The sequence below is a fragment of the Sebastes umbrosus genome, chromosome 13 (genome assembly GCF_015220745.1).
Source record: "Sebastes umbrosus isolate fSebUmb1 chromosome 13, fSebUmb1.pri, whole genome shotgun sequence".
Classification (NCBI taxonomy): domain Eukaryota; kingdom Metazoa; phylum Chordata; class Actinopteri; order Perciformes; family Sebastidae; genus Sebastes; species Sebastes umbrosus.
This window is the reverse complement of record NC_051281.1, coordinates 7260481-7269757: the sequence shown is the minus strand read 5'-3', so window position 1 is coordinate 7269757 and position 9277 is coordinate 7260481.

The window sequence follows — 9277 nt, the reverse complement described above, 5'->3', positions numbered from 1 at the left end:
TTCATTTTTTTCCCCAAAATAAGGTCCCATGGGATCCACCAGAAGGGGCGGCACTTCGCCTCTCTATACCAACACTGATGTGTCAGCGGCCATGTTTACAGACACTCTTATAAATGTATTATTTTCCCATCGTAACGACACATCAGAGCCCCTTTACATCAAGTGTTTGTTTAAGTTGCCTCTTCAGTCGATGGCGTGATGAGTGCAGTCTTCATCAGTACTGTATGGACAATAGCCCTGATTTTTTTTTTGTCTTTGTAGTCTTAACAGATCGTCTTCAAAACAAGTTACTTTCCATGTTTTTGTATCAAAAAAATATCGAAAATTACAATTATATTTGTGATATATATATATATATATATATATATAAATATATAAAATAAATCTAATTATAGGTGGCAATGTAAACAAATTCAATGCTGTTTTACAAAAGATCTGTAGGAAAATTCTTAATGAAATAGAATAGATAAGGGATAACGAGAGCTTTCAGATCTGAAGCCGGCTGGAGAAGCTGATTTGCACTGGCCACTAACCAAAATAATGTGATGTCACTTTATTTCAATCTATAGGGGCTTTTCAGACCGCACCGCTGAATTCAGGACAATGAATCATGCTCAGTAAAGGAGTTACATACTGTAGCCCTGGGAATACGTCAGAGTTACCAGGCGGCGCGATGCTCCTGGGGCTTAAAGCCATGTTAACCTTTTAGTTAGTAAGATAACCACACACTCGAAGCAACAAGACATTCAGTATATTCGTGTCTGTCGTCGTGAGGTGGATAGGAATGTACAATTTAATAACCTATGAAATGGCTTGTACTGTTAACGCACTAAAGTTTCGGTGGACAACTTTTTTTGTCTGGATGAATGCCGTCTCTTGAAGGAAATACATTTTTGCACTTTTAATACAATTTCTGACTTTCCTATTGGCATGTTGTTTTCTGTTCAAACCTGTAAGTGAAATGAAAGGCACGGTTAAAAAAAAAAAGAAAAAAGAAAACGATTTGAATGTAAAAATCGAAATAACAAAAACAAGCAAAATAGGCAATTAGTGTTGTAGCGCTGTGTGCCTGTGTGTGCCTGTTGCCTTGGCGATGATTGAGATTAAATAAATTTTAATTTAATCATCGGAAAGGTGTTGATAGAAAAGTTCCATGTTACTCTCAGTTATTGAACGGCATACAAATTCACCTCAGCAAAAGAAGGAAATGGGTTTTAATCTACATCTACTGTTAAAGGGACTTCACAAAGAGTTTCAAGAGAAGGACAGAAAACTTTGGATCAATGAGCAACGAACTCTGGATCGTGGGGGAGGGAAAAAAAAACAAAAAAAAAAACTGAATGTGTTTGATGAAAATGTTGCATCATGTATGTTTGATACCATTTTGTATTATTGATATGAATTATTGATATGATTCTTGCAAAGTGTTTTTTAAACAACTGAATAATTTATTACTGTCTATGTTACCTCAGCGTGTCCCAGACCTGGACAAAAAGCTAAACTCCCCCCTTTTTTCTTTTCTTCGGGACTCTCAACGGGTCATCGGCCTTTTGCCTGTGAGCCCCCATATGAAGAGACTTTTTCATGTGTTGTGGACCAAGATGAAGAAACAGGACCTCTTCTTTACTGGAGCTGGTGTGGATGGCCTCACAAGAGAAAATGTAATCACACAAGGGTCAATACAAGGAAAGTTTGTCGTCCAGTTTGTAACTTTAAATGTTTTATTTGTTCAATGTGAAATTTCTTAAATGAATAGTTTGACATTTTGTAAAATACGCTTCTTCACTTTCTTGCTGAGAATTACTTCGGTAATATGAAAGGGATAGTTTGGGTGTTTTGAAGTGGGGATGTATGAGGTACTTATCCATAGTCAGTGTATTACCTACAGTAGATGACGGTCAGCACGTCCCCGGTTTGGAGAAGCAGACAGGAGTTACCGCACAGAACCAAAGCAATGTACTGCTGTGGACGGGGCCGACAGCAAAACGTATTTTAGCCACCTAAAAGAAAGGCCCACCTAAAAAAATCAATATACATTTAAATGTATGCTATGTTTAGAATATTTTCGCCGGTTTACCTTGTCGTCAAACAGCCCTTTCCAACAGGAAACTGAAGCCGCTGTATCCATCTACAGTATGCTCTCACCAAAGCCACCAGACTCCGTTGAAAAAAACTGTAATTTTACCTCGCAGGTAGTTCAGATTCACCAAAGTCACACAAAAGCACAAACAAAACTGACTGATCGAGGCAGCAGGTAGACCAGCAACTCCTGTGTTCTGCGAGGTAAAATAAAAATATTTTCAATGGAGTCTGGTTGCTTTTGCCAGAGCATAGATGGATGCTTCAGTTCCCCATCGGAAAAGTCTGTCTCACAGCAAGGTAATGCGGTTAAAATATTATAAATATAGCGTATACTTAAACTGATTTTGTTTTTTTTAGGTGAGCTTTTCTTTTAGGTGGCTAAAATATGTTTAGCTGCCGGTCCCGTCCACAGCAGTACATTGCTTTGCATCCGTGTGGTAACTCCTGTCTGTTTCTCCAAACTGGCGGGGCACCGACCGTACTATAGGTATTACACTGACTATGGATAAGTACCTCATACAACCCCACTTCAAAATACCCGAACTACCCCTTTAAAATAGAGTCTGCAGTTGCTATTTTATCTTAGTGTAAAGACTGGAAACCGCTAATCTGGCTCAATCTCAAGGTAACATCAGCCAACCAGCACCTATAAAGCTCACTGAATATGTGATATTTAGTTTGTTTAATCTATACAAGTTGTGGTTTTACGTGGGTTTATGTGCCGAATTATTTCTCACCTTTAGACAGGACCAGGAGAACTGTTTCCATATTTCCTGTTTTCATATTTAGTGTGTGCGGAACCAAGAGAGGTATCAATCTTCTCATCTAACTTTCAGCATGAAAGTGAATAAGAGTATTTCCAAAAATGTCACACAGTTTTTTAAAGGTACAGTGTGTAGCATTTAGGGGGATCTATTGGCAGAAATTGGAATATAATATTAATAAGTATGTTTTCTTTAGTGTAAAATCACCTGAAAATAAGAATCGTTGTGTTTTCGTTACTTTAGAATGAGCCGTTTATATCTACATACGGAGCGGGTCCCCTCTTCCGCCGCCACCATGTTTCTACCCAGAACGGTCAAAACAAACACTGGCTCTATAGAGGGATCATTTGCGGTTCCACATTGACCACCGTAGTTCTTCTACACGCTTGGCACACAGGAGAGGTTTGAGTTGGTTGCAATCTGCAACCTCATCACTAAATGCCGCCAAATCCTACACACTGCACCTTTAAAGCAGACTGAGCTCATGTACCAGACCGATGTCTTCTAGTTGATTATTTAACTTTTTGGTTTGAGGTCCAAAATCCAGTTAGAAATGAGAAAGTTACCTTTCTTGAATGAATCCTTGTGGCTGGTACAAAGAAACCTGCTGATTTATTGTCTTCACATTTCAGGCAGACCAAACACAAATGCCCGAAAGTGAATATATAACGTATCGATTATCTGACCCTGGATTATATGTGAGCCAAATTGAGCGCTTTTGTTTCATGAATTGGAGAGGTAGCATTCTTTTTCAAATAGACACCCGAGAATTGTTGAAGTTATGCAATTGATTTGAGTCGTGTACGTCCTGAAACGTTGTCAGTATGTGGCAGTAAGGGCCGTGTAAACTTTAGGTTTGGATTACAAAAAAAAATACAACATTTGGAGTTGTGACACCAGTCGTGTAATATGTGTGTTTTTGGACAGGTCTGTTGTGTTCTAACTGGCTGTGTCAGACTGAGGAGCTAGACGAGGCACAAACAAAACTGTGGCCTTTTTATCTAGCCTCAGGGGTCGATTATATTTCAATAAAGAAATACAAGTATTGTGACTTTACGTGTTGGACTGCTTTAGTTTTTGTTGGATGATATTAAAGAGGACACGTTGTGCTTATTTTCAGGTGCATACTTGTATTTTGGGTTTCTTCTAGAACATGTTTACATGCTTTAATGTTAAAAAAAACACGTTATTTTTACAACCAAACTCTTCAAACTCTATATCCAGCTCCACTCTGACTAACTTTGTTTGAGGTCATGCCAAACTAGCCGCTTAGTGGGTATTATGCAAATGTGTTACTTGGTGACATCACCACGTTACAGAAGAGAAGGCGGGACTTCAATCAAGGCGTTTCAGTCAGTTCAGGAGCAGTGTTTCTGTTTGGGAGAGTAACTTCCTTTGGCGTGGACATTGTAACTTTGCAGACCTTTTAAATACACAAAAAACGATATAACACACTAAAGGAAAGAGAAATTGCTCAAAAGCATAGTAAGTCCTCTTTAAAATGCGAGCCACACACTAACTCATTGCTGTGATCAAAGGCGTGAACAGCAGTCACGGTGAACATGGCTAAACGTGTTTTTAGAGTTGTCGTGTGTCTTCAGCTGAAGCTCCCCTCATTAATCTTCAGGGCCGTCACGGTCCATTGATTTCAACACTGTGAGAATGCTGAAAGCTCCATTTTAGCCTCATTGCTTTCAGCCCCTCGGGGGACGTGAGGCACACAGAACGGGTGCTGCATCATTGCCATTGATTTACATTCATGTTCTTTTCAGATTGAAACTGGTTAAGGAGAGGCGCTCATGAGACGGGGGGCAAGAGAGGTGCAAGATGGTGTTCAGGGTTATTAAAAAGATGGATATAATTTCCACTCTCCAGTGGTCAATCAAGGGAAACCACCTTCAGAGCTTAATATTTCATGTAAATCAGTTAACATGGTTAACCTTTACTTGATCTGAACAGTTGCCACATTAGTAGGGATCTGACTTTTTCAGTCCCGATAGCGATACCTTGGCATTGGGTATTGGCCCCATTGTCACCAATACCTGATCCAGCTATTTGAGTCAGTATCGACCCGATATCCGTTATTGATATCAGTGCATCCCTACACATTAGTATAATCAGCACTAATGTGGGCAAGGCAGCATCACTGAAGCAGCTGCAGGCCAGCAGAGCAAAACCTTCAGTCCTTTAAAAATCTGCAGATTGTCCATCAAAAGGTGTGTATGGTGTGACGCCCGTTCTGTGTTTGGATCCTCTGCTTTCTCTCTCCAGGGCTGCACACCTGATGAGTGTAATAATCAGCAGCATGGGAAACACCTGGGCCCCGTGTGCTCCATGCTGAAAAGACAGTCTGAGCCAACAGATCTCATCTCACACCATACATCTGTGCCTTGGTTTTACAGCACAACATCCACTCCCTACACTACTGACTCTACTGATTCCCCCCATACATTCTTTTGACTTACTTTTTTAGATACTTTGGGGTTAATAAATCACTATATTTGTTCAGTATACCCGTGTGTCTCCCGTTTTTGTCGCAATTCTAGAGCCGGGCTGTGACAAATGGAGGCTCGTCCAATTCTTTTTTCGGCCTTTGTCCCGTTCCAGGTAACTTGGAGCTGTGAATTTTTCCACTTTTTTTTTTTCTCAGGACCTCAGCAGGCACAGTTGGTAATGTTTGTCACAGCCCAGCTCTTGAATTGTGAAAAAAACGGGAGACACATGGGTACACTGAACAAATACAGTGATTTATTAACCAAAAAGTCTGTAAAAAGTTGCTGCATGCTTGGGCTTTTAAGCATGGAGCACACCGCGCCCAGGTGTGTCCCATGCTGCTCATTACACTCATCAGGTATGCAGCCCTGGAGAGAGAAAGCAGACACAGCAGAGGATCCAAACTGTTAAAATGGAGACAAAAATGTCCACATTTTGCCTCTACCTTAAAGTTTCTGTTCTCTCACTGAGTGCTATTCGAGGGTTTTACCACTGGAGGTCAGCACTTTGCTGATTACTTGTCCTCTCTCATAAAAACAAACTTTAGATCAAACCATAAGAGAAGAAACATAAACATAAGAGATGTGCCAAAGATTACCTGAAAGCACACCAAGGCCTATTTAATACTGTCAACTTTCTGAAAAACAATTTCCATGATTGCAATTGTTTTACATGTTGAAAACAAAACACATTCAGCAGGTCTTCTGCAATAACTTTGATAGAAACAGCTCATTTAAATGGAAATAAGCAGTAGGGGGGAAAAAAAACTATTTAGAAATAAGACGCATACTAAATACATTTTGACAGAACACACAGATGTTTGTTGAAGGAGTAAAGAGACATGATTTTAGGCCACACAGAGTTTTTTTTTTTTACACCAGTTTCAGCTTCATTGCACTGGCTCCCGATCCATTTCAGATCAGACTTTAAAGTGCTTCTGATGACCTATACAATTGTAAATAGGCACGCTCTTTCTTACTTGTCTGATCTACTTAAACCTTATACTCCAATCAGGACTCTCTGCTCTCAGAATACAGGGCTCATGTCTGTGCCAGAGTGAGAAAGAAGTCATCAGGCCTCTTCTTATCGAGCCACTTTCCTCTGGAATAACCTCCCTATAGACATCAGACAGTCTGATTCTGCGGAGGCCTTTAAATCAAAACTCAAAACCCATTTATTTGCCCTAACTTTCAATTAGTTAGCTGGTGGGTCGGTCTCAGTCTCAATGTATAATTTAAGCCTATAGTCCTGCTGATGAGAATAATATTAACTTTAAGCTACTGCCTCTCAATAACCCTCTGTCTCTCTGTTGAAAGTTTTTTTTTGCCTTATCCAATGAGAGGGTCGTACTGTAAAAGAGGGTGTTGTATCCTGCACAGATTGTGAAGCCCCCTGAGGCAAATTTGTGATTTGTGATATTGGGCTATACAAATAAAACTGGCTTGACTTGACAGAGCTCAGAGCTACGAGGTGTTTAAATGAATGGAGTTGGTTACTCAGCTGTGACTACACATCACATCACTGTTACAGTATGTTATGTGAAATCAGTGGGTTTTGACAGGAAAAGCTCATGTCGCCTACGATCACGTCAATGCTCTCGCAATCTCACATTCAATTACATGCTTCTCAAAGTTATGCCTGTGGAGTATATTCATTTAACACATGAAACACACCTTGCGTGTTATATTCAGTCTCAGACACCTCCTGTTCTCATCTCTTTATTATAATAGCATGCCAGATTATCCAGGTTTATTTATAATCATACTTATTTCAGACCTTGTGCTGTGACAATGACGTCTATCCCATAATGTAGCTGCAAGAGGTCTGGTTAGTATACGTTTTGTCTGGGTTTATTGTACAAGTATAACTGTATGCACATTTATTGCTGGTCTGCCTTTCTTTTTAATATCATTTCAAGGGAGCTGTGACACAACATTCATGCAGCTCAACAGTGGGTTCATCATTTATGCTAAAGTGTTTGTGCATGTTAGATTAGATAAATTAAGAGAAGTTGTTGTGAAGATGACCTCACATTTGAAATGAAAAAGAAAGGCGTGCACATAAGGTATAAACTTCTACCTGAGTGAACTTGGACAGACTTGATTTAATGTGCAGATAATGATGGCGGATTGAAACAGCTTGCCATGAAAGGTTTAAATTAGATTCAATTTGAATCTGCAATATTGCTTTGAAAGATGTGGAATCTTTCCCAGCCTACTGTTTGTTCCACTGTTTTTTTTTCACATTAAAGGGACTGTATGTAAGTTTTTACACGTATAAACGTTTTTTAATTGCTTTTTGATTGTTTTTTGATTGTTTTTTTGATTGCCAATGTGTGAACAGGTTGTACCCTAAAAAAAGAAACCTTCCACGACTTTCTGAGTTTCCTCTATCAGCCTGTAGACTGCTTTTAATGTGAAAAACCTGGGCCGTTTTTCTGGGAGAATCTAACGGATGTGACCTCATGTGCGCTCGCGAGTGTCTTTACTCTCTCCAGCTCCGCTACAGGGCTAATGGTACGTGTCCACAGGCTCTGTCCTTTCCACGCCACCCATTCATTGTCTATGTAAGCAGCCGTGCAATGCATTCTGGTAGCGTGGCGGCACGATTCGAGAAACGGACCATCATGTCGCCCTCTCCTCTAGGCTACTTTATGCAAATCAAGTTTGTCCGGCGTGACTCGCCGCCTCTGGAAACTCCCGAGAAACTTTTAAACTAAACATTGTCGATCTAAAATGAAGACAGATTCAGCAACTGTGTGGCTTATTTCTTACATAAAATGTTTTCAGAAACACATTTCGGTGAACTATTTTCGTGATATAAGAGAAGAAAGTTTCCAAACGAGCCACCATATTGGTTCCGGTTTGAGGCCAAGTGCCTTGTATCTAGTGGCAGCCCATCAAGCGTCCAATGCTGGGAAGCGAGGCGATCCCTGGTGATAAATAACGCCCCTGTGGACACGTACCAGTGTGCAACGATAGCTAAAGTTCGGTTAGAAATGGAGTCTGCTAACGCCAACAAACGACCAGCCCCAACAACAACCCAGACTCCAACACAAACAAAACAAAGTTATATCTAGTGACGCCCGTCTTGCAAAACAGGAATGTGACCGACGGGGGAAAACTAGGATCAACATTGACCGGGCCTTCGATTCACAGAGGGACCTTCGTTTGGTAAGCGAACATTACTGCCAAGCATGTTTAGATGGCCAATGTTGCTAACGTTAATCAACATGATGCCTATCAATCACGTTCACTTTTGTGTGTCGTCTCACTGTTTTGACCGATGCTCGCTCGCGTCTACGTAGTGCGAGCACAAGCGCGAGCAACAGGACGCTGACTGTCGTTGACGTCACTGTTAACACGCAATCTCTGATTCTTACATAGAGCCCCTTTAATAGCAGCTTCAAAAAAATCATTACAAAAATCATTGTAATTGCAAATGGAAGATGTAACGTGTGACTTTAAGTGATTGCCAGATTGTAGTGATTTTCTGAAAAATAGGAAGTAGAGAGGTGAGAAAATCACGCAGGGAATAAGAGCGAGAGAGGAATGCAAAGGGGGAGTGATAAATGAATAAATCAAAGGGAGTGGAAGACAAAATGATGAAATAAAGTCATGTGAGGATGATGGCACTGGTGACGATGTGGGCAGAGGGACAAAAGAAGAGAATGAGAGAAAGACAGACAGGAGTGCGATCATAGTAATAAGGAATGAGGGAGAACGGACAGCATGGCAGGACGGAGGTGTTGCATTATTTAGCAGAGACAAGTGAATGAAGGAAAAGATAATTGTTTATTATAACAGATGATGAAGTAATGACAGAAAGTCTTTGGTGCTTAGACTCTGTGGGAAGATTTGTAATCGGAAGGCGTGTGCCCTGAGCAGCCAGCTCGTTCTCATTCCCGAGGCGTCAAATACGCTGTCCCATGAGGTCCA